We start from the raw sequence: 15166 nt of genomic DNA, 5'->3' as shown, positions 1-15166 counted from the left end.
ATACAGTGTATATGTAGGAAAAGTAGGCCTCAATGAGGCACACACCAAGTGAACATATAATTGTTATAATTTAGTTGCAAACGTAATATCGCTACCTATGGGCTATTGTATTCATGTGAGAAGATGAGGAGGGATCCTGTTCCCAGGAGAGCATTGGACGCTGACTGGGTGATGGGAGACGAGAAGAGCAACACATTGCAAACATCTGTGAAATGTGAGGTTTATAACAGTACACGTTCCTAGAATAGGAGTCCACCACACATTTTCTGTCCACATCTTTTTGCCCACTTTCCGGACCCATTTGCCAGACCTTATGCTATTTTGCCTTGAAATTTTACTGAGTTTCTCAAACCGCTCTTTATGTGTAGTTCTGATTTGAAATTTTGATCTTTTTGAGCCGACTTAAATGCTAAAGCTTCATGCTTTTGTCATTCTCTTGAACTAGAACTCTTTATGGGTTCTGACTAACTATTTTCCACGTTTCTTAGAATAGGCCTCACAAAATGCGCTTTAATGCATTTATTGTATGATTTGATTAACCAATATTGATTTTATACTTCTGTCAGATATTGACTATTGAGATTAATCTGAATTTAACTTTTGAATTGCAATAAAGAGGATCACTAAACTATATTGATCAATAGAAACCCTTTAAGCTCATACTAGCTCTCTTTTTTTACTAAAATTTAAACTAATGATTGTGATGATGATTTACCTGATGCATTGCTTTCTTCTCCTCTAAAACAACGACAAAGATCCATATGACCAGAGGCCAAATAATAGCGTGGGAATTAGCCAGATTGATAGTAAACCGAGATACTTTAAGGTGCATTCTCAATTATTTATCATTGGTCTCAGAACAGCACCAATGCCTCCTGCGCTCGCATTGACAGGGACAGGTTTTAATGCTGGAACCGCAATAATCGCCCCTTTTTATACAGTCGAAGGACTGATCTTCATTTTCCGACCAAAGAAAAGATACCCTTTAACATGAAAGTGCTACAAAGGTTCTGTGATGGAAGCAAATCCATCTACAAATTGTAAGTAGTATTCACATGAACCTAAAAAAACCTTAACTTGCTCCACATGAGAAAGATGTTTAACATCAGAAATAGCCTTAACTAGGCGATTTTTCAGTTTAGACCTTCAGTTGTTAAAAAATTACTTAAATGTTCTGTGTTCTCAAAAAACCATGCATTTGTTCAATTCACCCCATTCCATTTGTCTTCCCCAAGATCATTTACCACCTTATTCATTACAATGTTGTGCTCTTCAATGGTATTTGCATTTATTAAGATGCCGTCCTCCGTCCTCAAAGACGTAAAACCATGAACCCTTTGAAACCAATTGAAAATACTTTTTTTTTTTAAATACTGAGGACGTGGAGGGTAGCACAAAGGCTATTCAGTGTATGTGTATGAGCCAAAAAAGGTAATGAAGGTGGTCAAGGAAATAGACTCCTCAGCTAACTCAATTTGACGATATGCAGAGCACAGGTCAGTCACAAAGAAAAAGTGAGCATTATCCAGCTAGGCAACATTTTCTAAAATCTTGGTATTGGATGGCATTCAATCAAAATATTTTTGTTAAGAGACCCGAGAGCAGCACACAAACGTATCTCATTTATGACGAGGATAGCAAATTCTTTCAATAAGATTGTGTTGACAAAACATTTACACAACCTAGTTCACCTCTAAATATCGTGGCATGGGAATCCAAAATCTCCTATAGTTCAAGATTGTCTAAAGCTACCAGGGATATAGAACAAGTAGTTCCATGCCGGAGTACCATGCCTATGGTCCCTTGACCTCTGCACCCAGGAATATTATAACATCTTTGACTAGGGTGAATGTATTCCTTGACTTTTGTAAATTAAATATTAGTGTTTCCTTGGACATACATAATTTGTTACTAGCTGGCGTTACTACAATTACCACGAGGCTAATGCGGAGAAGAAATTAAAATACAATCCTGCTTATTTCAATTATTTCATGACGAACAACAAATGCCGCTAGATCTGTTTAATTAAACAGATTTACCATTTTATTGCACCCTTCACCTGGATCTGCACCGCTAAGTCATGTAGAAGGGTGGCCGTTTTACTAGTCTTATCTAAGTAGCTTCTCTGCTGTACCTCATTTAATGCTGCAAAGCAGTGCTGATCACACTTGATGTTGTTGTTATGCCACCTTATTCGTCCTCGATCGATCCATTGATAATGTGCTTCTCTGCTGATCTAGCATGGAATTGTCTCACTCATACAACGTTCATCGGCGCTCAGCTTCTGAGTCACAAATAGGAGCAGAAGGTGTGGCTGAATCAGTTAGCTCCTATTGCTTCAGCAGTTAATAACTGTAAGGAGGGCAAACGGTGTAATTAAATCAGTTACATTCTGAATCACTCCGGTATCTTCCAACCTTCTAATATAACTTGGCTGTGTGCGTAGGGTGGCAGTTCAAAGTGGCGGTTTGAATGTTATGGCCCTCCACCTAAACCAGGTCTATTGTTATCCACTACATTCAATTCAGGACACAGAGGGGCCGCTTGTAGCTAGCAGATCTTATATTCTAATGGACATGTGTAGAGGGAGTGAAAATGTGTACTATGTTGTGTCTACTATTCTAGTCTCATAGGTAATCATTATGGTGATGTAATGATCCTGTGTTACTAGTAGTTGAATACTATAACCTTTTCTCAGATCATGGTTTAATTTATCAGAGTGATGAGTTCCCGAGGGGGGCGCCTAAATACTACCAAGTATTAGCCAAATGAAAGCCTGTAGAGAGGAGGAGGTACTTGCCAATTGTTGGAGTTGTACAGATTGAAGGTTAGTAAAAGGCTCCAGCATCAATGTGGGTTGTGTTGAGGGCCCTACCGGTCTTCTGGCCTCCTCGTGGCTGGGATGTTTCCTTGGGTGTGTGAAAGAATGCAGAGCCACAGAGAGTTTGGTTGTGTTCTTTTTGGAAAGATACAGTGTTTTGGCTGTCAGGAGGGACTTGGACAGCCAGTTGCAAAGTTGTCATTGACCCGTTTGTGTTTAATGCATTGGAGTGGGCAAGCTGCACACTGAACACTAGGCAAGCTGAACATTTAAGCAAAAGGTAAGGTGTGAAGTTGGTGTAGTATGGGGTTATGGTTAGTACTGGGGAGTGGCAGGTTAAGTTTGTAACTACTAGATAGATAAGGGAAGCCAGGGTTTCTGGGAGTAGTGGTCTATGGGGTAGTGTTGGAGCTGTGTGGTGTTTGGGTGATGAAGTATGTATCACACTGGTATGGAAATTTGCAGACAAGTTTATGACGTCATATGCACTGGGTTTATATGGCATGGAATGTGGACGGTATAATTGTGCGATGTGTTGTGATCTTGTGTGATGATGAGGAGGAGAGGAGAGGTTTCAGGGTACAATAATAGGAGTGCAACATTTTGAGGTACAGTCTTGCATCTTAACTTTGTAGAGGCAAAGCACTTGAATGGCTCTTCTCTTTTACACAAAATTGTACCCAGGCGGCAAACATCTCTCCTCATTAATCAACTTTTAAGCTTTTGACTTGTAGTGTCCCTAAAGGTTCACCACTCAGCTACACACTGTTTAATAAGGGGCATGGAATTCCTATCGCCTGATGTTCAGGACATATTGTTGGGGCTCAAGGACAATAAGGTTTCATGTTTAGTTTGTTCATTAGACAAGTAGGGCAACTCACTGCAGCACAAACTCTGTGTATGCCAATGTAAAGCAACAAAGTATGGAACTGTGAAAAAAGGGTGTCTGCAAGGCAGGGTTTTTAGCCACAAGTAGAACGTATTCCATCGGGTATACATAATTATTTAATGTATAGCTTTTACTATTAGGTCGAACGTTCTAAGAAAATGAAGTGAGCTGTTAGTTCAGCTAGTACAATTGACAATGGCTACAGTATAAAAACATGTGCACGTTTGAAACATTTAAGGGCTATTTATAATGCATCCTGGTTTTATGGAATATTTGCTTAAGCCTTAAAGCAAGATTGGTGGTTTGCTTTGAAAATAAAAAGCATAGACAAAATGCAAGTAAATAAAAAAACTTTAGCTAAACTATTGCGTAAATTTATTTACAAAAAAAATATTAGAAAAGACACATCTTCCGGAGGCACCTTTTAGCAAAACAGGTTTAGTGCAGCTCAATATTTATAAAAAGATTTAGTAGAGAATAAGTGCAAAACCATTATGGGCCGCATGAAAACAAACTGGAGGCGTGGGCCGACTCAGTGAACGCAAGGTAAGTGGTTTTCTTTGTTTTAAATTTAAGCTTCCCTGGTCTTCGACTATCGACTCTCTACCCACCAACCCCCCCCCACCACTCTTACCTGCACAGGCAGTGCCTGCTGGAGGCCCAATTCTTAAATAAAGTCACAAACGTTTACCCACATGTCTATAACCTTACATTGGTGCAGCATTACAACTTTCAGGAATTCACAAGAATTTACAGGCATAGGCATGGAAACCATACTGTTAGCAACCTTATGTGAATTCCATACACATATGTACATGTGAAAATCTATTTACTACTCAGTAAATTAACTTTCCCTACACCACACCCTTCTTTTCCAAATCTGGAAAACGTTTTACTTCTGCTCTTATCAGGAGTAAATTTCCAACGTCTTCCACGGTAGGTCGAAATGTGAAGAAGAGATTGCTAATACACTTAAACCAGTTAGTTTGTCGATATGCATAGGCTCACAGGGCATTCCAACCCTGAAACTACCACTACCACCAACTTCCAGCCCTTTATGTAGATCTGCGGAAAGGTGGCAAAATAAGAGTCTTGTTACAGTACAAACCATAATATAATATGGGCCAGTGCTCAGATAAAGCAGAGCACTGCCATATTTTTTCACCTCACTGCATGGCAACAAAAGGGGCAACTTTAAAAAAAAAAAATTTGCAGGACAATTCGATTCTTCTGAAATTTCTCGTACCTTGGAATTGTCGGTATTTCATCAACCTTCACTCCCCTTTGTTTAATGTCTCGATCACGCCTCCACTCCTTGCTAGTCATATTAGATCACCTAAGCTGTAGCACATGGCTCCTGCATACGACACTCTAATTAGTATTAGGTTGAAGCTCTAAAGCCCAATCAACCTTTTGTGAGAGCCCGACAGCTTTAGCAACTTAGATGAACACCAAATGCTTACAACTGAACCTTGGCTAAACAGATTTTAGTAGTTTGGTTGTCATCTGCCCATATGGTTCCAAAACTGGTGATTTCTGCCATTGGACAAATGGCCTACCCTGGCATCTACTGCTCACAATCTGGGGTTTCTGTTCATGGATAAACTGAACTACTCAGCCCAGATCTCTAAAAACACCCTGCTCTGCTTTTTCGCGGAGATATTCTTAAAGAGATCCTTCCTCTTCCACCTTTTTCTCGAGTAAATGTTTGGTTCTGCCAGGATTACTGCGAATCACTACATCATCTAATTCCCTTGGTTCCAACTCAACAGACACCAATTGATAATGGATTCAAAATTGGTCTGCACAGCTCATTTAGGCCTTTCATGCCACAATCACGTTTCTAAAAAGTTGTGTATTTGCCACTAGGTTATTTACAGGCCAGTTTCTAAATTCAGAAGGGCAATTCCCTACTAGCCTTTACTCACCATATGCTACACTTCTTCTTCACTTCTTGTTTTCCCAATAATTTTGAGACTTTTAATTAGAGGCCCCTGCGTTCTCCTTTGTAGCAGCCAAAACTTGGAACTCCCGAACTTGTGGTAGGTGCTTGATCTGCAACCAACTGGCAATTAGGAAATCTCAGAGAACATTTTTTTTCTCTGGGCAACTCTGCCCATGACTTTGCGCTCCTACTGTCCTTTTAGTGCCCCTCCCAAGTAATTGCATACTCTACAAAACTTGTTAATAAAAATATTGCAGAAATTGGGATTGGGAGGCTTGTTGACACTGTAGCGTTGGCCACAGGGAAAGTGTGAGGGATGCAGTGAGAACGGCTGAATGGTAGATCAGTAACAAGGGACGAGATTGATAGGCGTGAGAGGATAATGTTCCATTGTTCAGCAGCAAAGATTGTGATGTGGAAGACTCGCCATGTTTTTTTTTTGTCAAACTTGTTTTTATTGAAAAGATTTTCCAGTACAGCACAAAAGTATAACCATCACCTCGCTCAATGCAGTGAGCTTCTGTCTTAGAACACTGAGTAAGGGTTGGAGCCATAACACGTTACCTGGCCATTGTCCCGGCCCTTATCTCGTAGGGAATGCAAATATAAAGGGTACAGTTTCTAATATCATAAGGGTTTGGTCCATGATCTAGTGTCCATTATATACAGGTAAGGCACACATTTAGCTGGCCCACCCATCTTTCTTTTGTGATGGGTTTCTAACAAATTCTTCCAGCGGGAAGGAGCAGTATACGGTAAATAAAAACCCTGAAAAAACTATATTGTAAAAAAGAATAACAACCCCTCCCCCACCCTCTCCCCCCTCTCAATTATGGTGGCGCCTCAGTCACTTTGGTGTGTTCAATGGTGAGTAGGCTTAGGTGGATCAAAATTGAAAGAGATGCAATGCTCTGAGAGAGGGAGGACAGACAGCCAAGGGCAAGCCACGTGAGAGAAAGGCAACCAGCGGTCCCCATTTATATTCAAAGTTTTTATAGTTATCTCAGAAGATATCAGCCATTTTTTTGAGGCTGAGTAGCTTCCACAGACGAGAATGCCAGAGGGAGATCGCCGGTGCTTCTTTCCGTTTCCAAGAGGCCGCTATGGTTACCTTGGCCGCTCCTATACAGAACCACATGACTGCCTTGTCTGCTCGGGTCTGGTGTTCGAGGGTCGGGTCGCGGAGCCCTAGAAGGGTTTCTGCCATGGAGGTCAGAATGGGGAAGCCTAACATTTCTTTACTATGTGCTAGTATTTCTTCCCAGAATGGACGTATATTAGGGCAATCCCACCATATATGTTGGAAGTCGCAGAGGAGCCCGCACCCCCTCCAGCATCTATCAGAGGTGTTGGGGAAGATCTGTTTGAGTTTGGAGGGGTGGAGGTACCAATCCATCATGGTTTTGAGGTGGGCTTCTCGGAGTTCTGTGGAGTGGTTGAGTCTCGTGATGTCAGTCCATACACGCAACCATTCTCCATCTGAGATGTCTCGCTGCAGTATGCCCTCCCACATGTTCATGTAACGTGGACGCGGAGAAAGCGCAGTGGTAAGTAGGTGAGAATATATGAACAAGATTACCCCTTTCATAGTGGTGAATTTTGCAAGCAAGGATTCAAATCTTGTGGGGGGGCGGGTGGCCGCCTCCCTCACCTGTGGAGTGAGAACCCAGTGTAACAGCTGAGTGTAGTGGTATCGTTCTGTGTTCTCCAGACCATAATCTTGTTTGGAATTATCAAATGACAGGGGGTCCGCGTTTTGAAAAAGGTGTGTCAGAGCTAAGCAACCACCCTCTCTCCAGGAGTTAAAAAGGACCCTCGTGCAAGGCCGGAGGGAAGGCCGGGTTAAAGTGGAGAGGCATGAAAGGTGATAGGAACGAAGCCCACCGCTCGTCGCCCGCTAATGAGTCCCATACTATCAGGGTGGTGCGTGTAGGGGTGCTAAGGTATGAATTCTTTGGTCTATCTTTCTTGGGTCGCCACACCAGGTCCCAGATGGTCCTTCCCGCCACACAGCGGTCCATGTGTAACCAGTGTTTTTCGGACTCCGGTTTGGACCATTCCACCAACACTCTTAGCTGAGCAGCTTTATAATACAATGCGAGATCGGGTAGACCCACTCCTCCCTCCGACCGTGGCCGGCGTAAAATTGTGAAAGAGAAACGGGCACGTCCTCCTTGCCAGATGTAATGAAGGATCATGGATTTAACTCTGCGGAGAAAGTCCCGTTCTAATTCTATGGGTAAAGCCTGGAATAGTTATTGGAAGCTTGGGAAGGAGGGTCATTTTAACTGCATGAACACGCCCGAGCCATGAAAGGAAAAGAGGTTTCCATCTCGCCAAATCTGTCTGAATGCGGGTGAGAGCAGGGGGGAAGTTAGCCTTAAAGAGGTCCTCGACTCTGAACGTTAGCTGGACCCCCAAGTATTGTATAGAGAAAGCGGCCCATTGGAGAGGGGTATGTGGCTGTAGGTCGCGCACTTCTGTCTGTGGCAGAGTGAGATTGAGTATGTATGGCTTGCCAAGGTTGATCTTGAAACCCGCCACTACTTCAAATCTTCCCAGCTCCATTTGCAAAGGTGGGAGAGACCTAGCCGGTTTGGAGATGGACAAGTGGACATCGTCTGCAAAAAGCGTTTTTTTGTGCGACTCATCACTGAAGGGGATTCCCCGAATCTCTGGGTTAGCCCTGATAGCCATCGCCAGAGGTTGAATGCTAAGGGCGAACACTAGGGGCGAGAGAGGGCACCCCTGACGGGAGCCCCTAGTGTGGAGAAGGGGGGCTGATTGTATCCCGTTGACTTACACTATAGAGCAAGGTTGGACGTAGTTGGCCCGAAGCATATTAATAAATGTATTCGCGAACACAAAGCTTTTGAGGGTATTAAAGAGGAACGACCAATCCACCCAGTCGAACGCCTTCTCAGCGTCTAGGCCCACCAGTACAGCAGGGATTTGTCGCTTGTTGGTCTTCTCTAACAAGTGTGCTATGCGTCAGATGTTGTTGTGGGTTTGGCGGCCCTTAATAAATCCCGACTGGTTAGGATGTATGAGGTCGGGCATAAGATCGTTAAGTCGTGTTGCAAGAATGGTATAATAGAGCTTTGCGTCAAGTTTTAGAAGGGCAATGGTGCGGTATGAAGCACATAGTTGGGAGTCTTTTCCTGGTTTAGGTATAACCAAGATCACTGCTTCAGTCATTGATCTAGTGGTCTCTCACTCCTCCGCAATTTTATTAAACAGCCTTGTGCGATGCGGTATTAGATCTGGGGCGAAAGTTTTATAGAAGTGGGCAGTGTAACCGTCGGGCCCTGGGGCCTTGTGAGGTTTGAGAGCTTTTACAGCTGCGCCTATCTCTTCAGAGGTTATGGGGGCAGTGAGTGTGTTATTCCAATCTACAGAAACCTGTGGGAAGTGTAATGTCTGGAGGTAATCATGCTGCGTGTTCTTATCCAGCTGATCGTTAGTGTACAGGGCCTTGTAAAAGGCGCTAAAGATATCAGCCTTCTCCCCATCTTTATGCATGAGCTCCCCACTTTCCCCTTGTATACCTCCTATGTATTCTCATTCTCTTTTTTCCTTTAGGTGTCTGGCTAGGTGTTTCCCAATCTTATTGCCCTGGGAGTAAGATAAGTGACGGAGTTTAAGGAGAGTGAGTTCTGCCCTATTATTATAGATGGCTCTAAGCTTGCCCCGCAGTGCAGTTAGATTGCGGAGAGTCTCCCTGGTGGGATTCGTCTTATGTGCTTGTTCGGTGGCGGCTACCTCCCTTTCTAGAGCCTCCCTCTCCTTGGTCCACTGTTTGTTTAGCGCCAAGTTCAGGGCAATGCATTTCCCTCTGAAGACTGCCTTAAACGTATCCCAATTGGTATACTCTGAAGTGTCTGCGGGGTTGTTATTGTTAAAAAAAGTCCGCTATAGATTCTCTCAGCTCTGTGCATAGCACTCTGTCTCGCGTGAGTGGTGCCAGAAAGTACCACCTGGGAACAGTTGAGGCATTGCAGCACCAGGCCAGGCATAGTGAGATTAGGCCGTGGTCCGACACTGAGAGGGGAAATATCTTGGCTTCCTGCAGCACGCCTAACAGGTTTTGGCTAATAAAAATGTAATCAAGTCTGGAATATGTGCGGTGTACGTGTGAGTAAAAAGTATAGTCACAGGATTAAAGGTATAGAGTGCGCCCAGAAGCCCCAGGTCCTGTAGTTTTTGTTTAGTGTCTGCGGGGAATGAGCCCGTGTCAGAACGTTGTGGATGAGTGCTGTCTAAGTCCTTCTGCCAAGTCAGGTTGAAATCTCCCATGAGAATCGTAGGTCCCTCTGCGAAGTCTTGAATTTTCCACGTTAGTGTGGCCGTCTGACCTGTGTTAGGCGCGTATACTGCCACAAATGTGCAGCATTTGCCCATCAAGAGGCCCTTGATGACTAAGCGCCCTTCTTTATCGGTCTGAACATCCATCGGCTGAAATTTCATGGAGGAGTGAAAAAGGAGAGCCACTCCTCTGTGTTTCGTGAGTGCAGAGGACCTGTATATCAGGGGAAATTGCTTGTGTCGGAGGCGGGTGTCCTCACCTCTAGCAAGGTGGGTCTCTTGCAAGGCCACTATGTCAAGGTGGTGGTAGGTAAGATATTTCCAGACCTTTTGGCATTTTTGTGGTGAGTTAAGGCCCTTGACATTCCATAAACCAATGGTGATAGTCATCTATTGAGTAAGGGAGACTCTGCCTCGCTTGGTGGTGCTAAATGTCCCGCCCTGCCGTAATGTCTGGTAAGTCTCCTGAGAAGAATGGCCCACCTATGAGTGTTGCTGGTAAGCATGTTGGAGCACATGAAAACTGCAAAGTGTAATATTAAAGAGCCGCCACCATTTCCATCCCCAACCCTTCCCCCAGCAAAATAAGAATGAACATTATCAAACACTGCGGTTGAGGCACAGCTAACATAGTCCCAGTAGGGGAAAGGCACTCCCCACGGACTGGGGAGGGGGGGGGGGGGGGGGAAGGGGGGGGGGGGGGTACGGTATAACCGAGGACGCCGTCCACGCCCATCCCGATCAAAATTTAGGGTTACATCTTTGTACGGCTATAATGAGACCACAGATCTAGAAACAACTTACAGTAGTGCGGTGTCTTAGCCCTCAGCTATAGGGACAAACTCCTAGTCAGTTCGCTGGCCCACTGGCCAAAGAGACAAGGCTTGGAAGCACCAATGGACTCTAGGTCTCGGGGCCCACAAGTGTAAGGCCAGGCCGGAGCAAGGTTACTCCCCAGCCGGTCTGACCCTCCAGCCTCAAGCTGTAGAGTGCGTTGGGGCCCACCGAAGGGCGAAGGTCTTCACGTCGGTGAGCGGGTATCCTGTCGGATCCGTGGTGAGCCAGCAGGAATAGGTACCAGATCTCAGTGGTGACCCTGGCTTCATTTCAGCAAGCGTCTCTTGGTGCTGGGCCCGTGAACCCACAGTGAGCGATGGTGATAGCGGATATCGTCATCGTCAGGGAGGCACAGGTTGGCGTCTGTCGCTTCCTGATCCCGATGATGCATCAGGACTATTGGGTTTTGTTGCGCAGTTGAGGGCCAGGTTGAGGGGTGACTGGTTTCCTGCCTAACCTGCAGAGTCTACGTGAGCTTGTGGACCAGGGATAAGCCGGGGGGACCCGAGCGTGGACCTCTGCGCAGTGGTGCAGGCAGGGCTCGGCTCCTCTGGAGAGAGGCCCAGGAGATCCAACCCATCTTTCAATTTGGTGACGTGACGCTGTCGGTTGTTGAACTCGAAGCTCAACCCAAATGGATATGTCAATCTGTACCTTATCTTGTCGTCGCAAAGCCTCGAGGTGATGGGTCTGAACTGTTGTCTCCTGGCTAGGGTGACTGGCGCTAGATCCCGATAGATGGAGCAGGAATGACCCAGGAAGCAGATGTTTCCCTTCTTCCGAGCTGCGTGAAGCACAGCTTCCTTAACTTTGTAAGAGTTAAACTTGGCCAGCACGTCTTGTGGTCGCTTCTTATCACTTGTCATCAGTCCGCCCACTCGGTGGACCAGTTCCAATTTGACCTCGAGAGTCTGCGGACTCAAGATCTCCGAGAAGAGTCCCTCCAGGAAGGCTTCCAAGTACGGGCCCTCTGCTCCCTCCTCCAGGCCCATATCCGCAAGTTTTCCCTTCGGGCCCTGTTTTCGAGGTCCTCCGCTTTGGGTTTTGTCTGGTGAAGTTGGTCCTGGAGGTTCCAGACCTCCTCTCTCAGGCCGGTGGTACGTTTGTCGTAGTCCTGAGCTTGCGTCTCCAGATCGAGCACTCTCGTGCCCACCGAGTCCACATCTTGCTGTAGGGAAGACATCCTTTCCATGAGGTCGGACCGCAATTGATCCATGGAGGCCTTCATCTTGGTTAAGATCCCTCCTGAGCTCCGTTTTAAAGTCCTGAAACATCCCGAGAAGATCTTCTTTCGTTATGGCCATGGTGCCTGCCTACGCGTTCTGCGCTGTACGCTTGTCTGTTGATGCGAAACAATTTGAGACTTTGTTGGGTGTTTTGCTTGTTGTCCTTTTTGGCGGCATAGGGGCGGGCCCAGGAGGACCCCCGACGAGATGGCAGGAGGAGCACGCTGGGTCCAAGTATACAGTCCCCCGAAGGTCATTTGTGAGGTGCTTATTGGCGACTGTCGTGCAGTGAGGTTCGGGGTGTGTATTTAGAACTGGTATACATGGAGGGTTATAGGCCACTCAGTTTGCGAGCCTCACCATTTTCAGGATTCGTGGACCCCGCGGGGTATGTCTCTGTGGCCAGCAGGAGCGCGCCCATGGGATGCTAATTAGGCGAAATGATTAATGGGCCCGATGTCCCAGTCTCATACCCTCAGCTCGGGGTGGGTTGTCTGTGGCTCTAGGACTCGGCTTAAAGAAGTGGCGTCTCTTCAAGGTATTTTAGGCACCATGTTGCGGAGTACGCACTCTAGCCGGATGTCTCTGGGAGTTTGCAATAAAGGCTGAGCTGCAGGGCCGTGCGTTGTTATGTCCCAGCCCCTGGGATCTCCGTTGCTCATCCGCCAAATATACCTCTTCAGGGTCCTGCCACGGGCCAAGGGTGTGAGGAGCGGTGAGCCGTTGCCTAGAATCACATCATGGCCGCCATTGTTACGAGTCCCTCAGAGCTGCGGGCGCCATTTTGTAGAGCTCTGGCGATCTGTCACAAGGCCCCAGTCCTGTCCGCTGGAGCGCAAATTAAGCAATTTAGGGCTCTCAGTATGCGCCCTGCATCTTACGCTCCTCAGTAATGCAAGTTTCCGCCGGCGACTGAGGGATTAGCCGCGGTAAGCGTGTCGGGAACAATGCGTGGACCGGGAGCCGAGACGATCTACGTCCGTCCGGCCATCTTGCACCTTTTTTTTTTTTAAACAGATTTTATTCATCAAATGACTCATAACAAAGTGCTCTGTACCCCAGAGACCTCTGCACAATCAATAGACAATAGCATGACTTTGACTTTTAAAAGGAAAAGAGAATGTAGCAAGGATGTAGAAGTGCAATGCAGATGAAAAAAAAACCTTTTAGAAACCCCCCCCCCCAACTACCCCCAGTCGCACTAACAATCTCTTAATCACATTTAGAACAAGACCTTGCACCACGCCCTCCACCCCCACCCCCACGCACCTATATATACAATTAAGTACCATTTGCACCCATGGGGTAACATCAAGCTGCAAGAGGGGGACCCCCCTCAGCAATTGGCTCCAGCATCAGCCCTCGATAGTCCGCCCACCGCTTCCAAATTTTATAATGTTTCTGCAGGCAACCCCTGGCTGTGAAGATAGGGAGTTCCAATCCCATACAAAAGTCCAAGCCCCTCTTCCATACGGACACTAATGGTGGCGTTGGCGCCTTCGAAGCCCTAGTGATGTCCCTTTTTGCCAGTGTGAAACCCAACAACATAAGATGGCGTTTATAGAGGTTACCCCCAATCCCTTCCATAAAGTGTAGTAATACCAACTTTGGTGACCGGAGCAGGTCCCAAGCACAGCACCTCCAAAAGACAGGACATCACTCCTCTCCAAAACCTCGCCAAGGAAAGGCAGTGCCAAACCGTGTGTATCAAGGTCCCCTCTTCCCATTCACATCTAAGGCATACCGGGGAAGCCACCATGCCCCCCTCCACAGCCGGAACCTTGTGAAGCAGACCCTGTGAAGATATTTGAATTGGATAAGACAAAGATGTACCGCTGTGGCTGCCCCTCGCGCGGAGGCCAGAGCCTCCGTGCAGTCCTCCTCATCCAAGGAACCCAGATCCTCCTCCCAAGTCTCTCTACGTTTTTGCAGGGAGGGGGGGGGGGGGGGGGGGGGGGGGAGTTGTGTGTCACTAATGTCTGGTAAATCTTGGAAATGTTGTGGTCCTGCAGATCCCCTATAAGTATCTTGGCTTCCACAGGGTTGAATTCGGCAAGTGTCTCCAGACTAGGAGAAAGAACATGGTGAAATTGAAGGTATTTATAAAATTAGGACTTCGGCATCTCAAACTCACTCTGCAGGTCTTGGAAAGACTTCAGGGTGGTCCCCCTCATGACATCTCCAAGGGTAGGGATGCCGAGGTTCTCCCAACCCCGAAAACCCGGTAATGCAGCTAACTGGCAAGCGACCATTGTTTCACAAAGGGGTCTCCCAGGTCAGCGTGTTCCACCACCCTATCCGCTGCAATGCCTGCCGCCAGATCCGGAAGACCATCCGAGTCACTGACGGCAGAGCCCTGCGTGCTGGTGCAGAATAAAGGTTTATGTGGAGGGAGGGATCCCCCAAGAGGCGTCGCTCCACGGCGTAAGCTGGGTCGTCCCGACTCCCATACCACCACTCATTTAGGATGAGTAACTGTGAGGCCATATAATAGGACATGATATCCGTGGTCGCCAAGTCACCGCACTACGTGGATAGGAAACATGTCCGCAAAGCAACTCTCACTGCACCTCCTACCCACAAAAACTGCCCCATCGTCGAATTCACCTGTCTAAACCAACGGGGGGGATCGGGTAGGGATAATTCTGCAATTGATATACTTAGCGAGGAAGCGCGACCATCTTAAATATGGCCGATCGGCCATAGATTGTTAATGGCATGCGCGACCAGACCTTCAAATCCTCCCGGACGCGTTCCCAGACTGGAGCCAGGTTCCTCTCCCAAGCCACCGCGGGAGAGTCGGATAAGAATACCCCAAGGTACTTCATACCATCTGTCAGGAACAGTAATTTGTGCTCTTACACTGCTCCACAGCTAATAATTTGCAGAAGGAAACAACTATGCTACCCTTGGTGCCGGCTGCATCATTTCCCTTCTAAGAGTAAGATCAGTTCGTGCTTTCACCTCTCCCAACATGCTGCCCGTCCACGGAGCGATCGTGTAAGGTAGCATTCTAGTGTACAGCAAACATTTTCGAGTTCGTGTGCGCATTCCCTGATTGCGACGCACTTCAACTGAACAATTCTGTGAGGTAGTGTCACATTTTCGCCTCTCACTGTATCTAAGTATTACCCTCAGGGGCG

General features: G+C 46.7%; 1 protein-coding gene across 2 annotated transcripts in view; it reads right to left on the bottom strand.

The window, feature by feature from the left end:
* Positions 1–15166, bottom strand: part of LRRC28 (leucine rich repeat containing 28) — a 431942-nt gene that overhangs the window by 376110 nt on the left and 40666 nt on the right. The gene's annotated exons all lie outside the window — the stretch shown is intronic.

Source organism: Triturus cristatus, chromosome 3_1 (assembly GCF_964204655.1).
Source record: "Triturus cristatus chromosome 3_1, aTriCri1.1, whole genome shotgun sequence".
In the NCBI taxonomy this organism is placed as follows: Eukaryota; Metazoa; Chordata; class Amphibia; order Caudata; family Salamandridae; genus Triturus; species Triturus cristatus.
The sequence above is the reverse complement of the archived record's forward strand: the minus strand, read 5'-3'. Positions and strand labels throughout refer to the sequence as shown.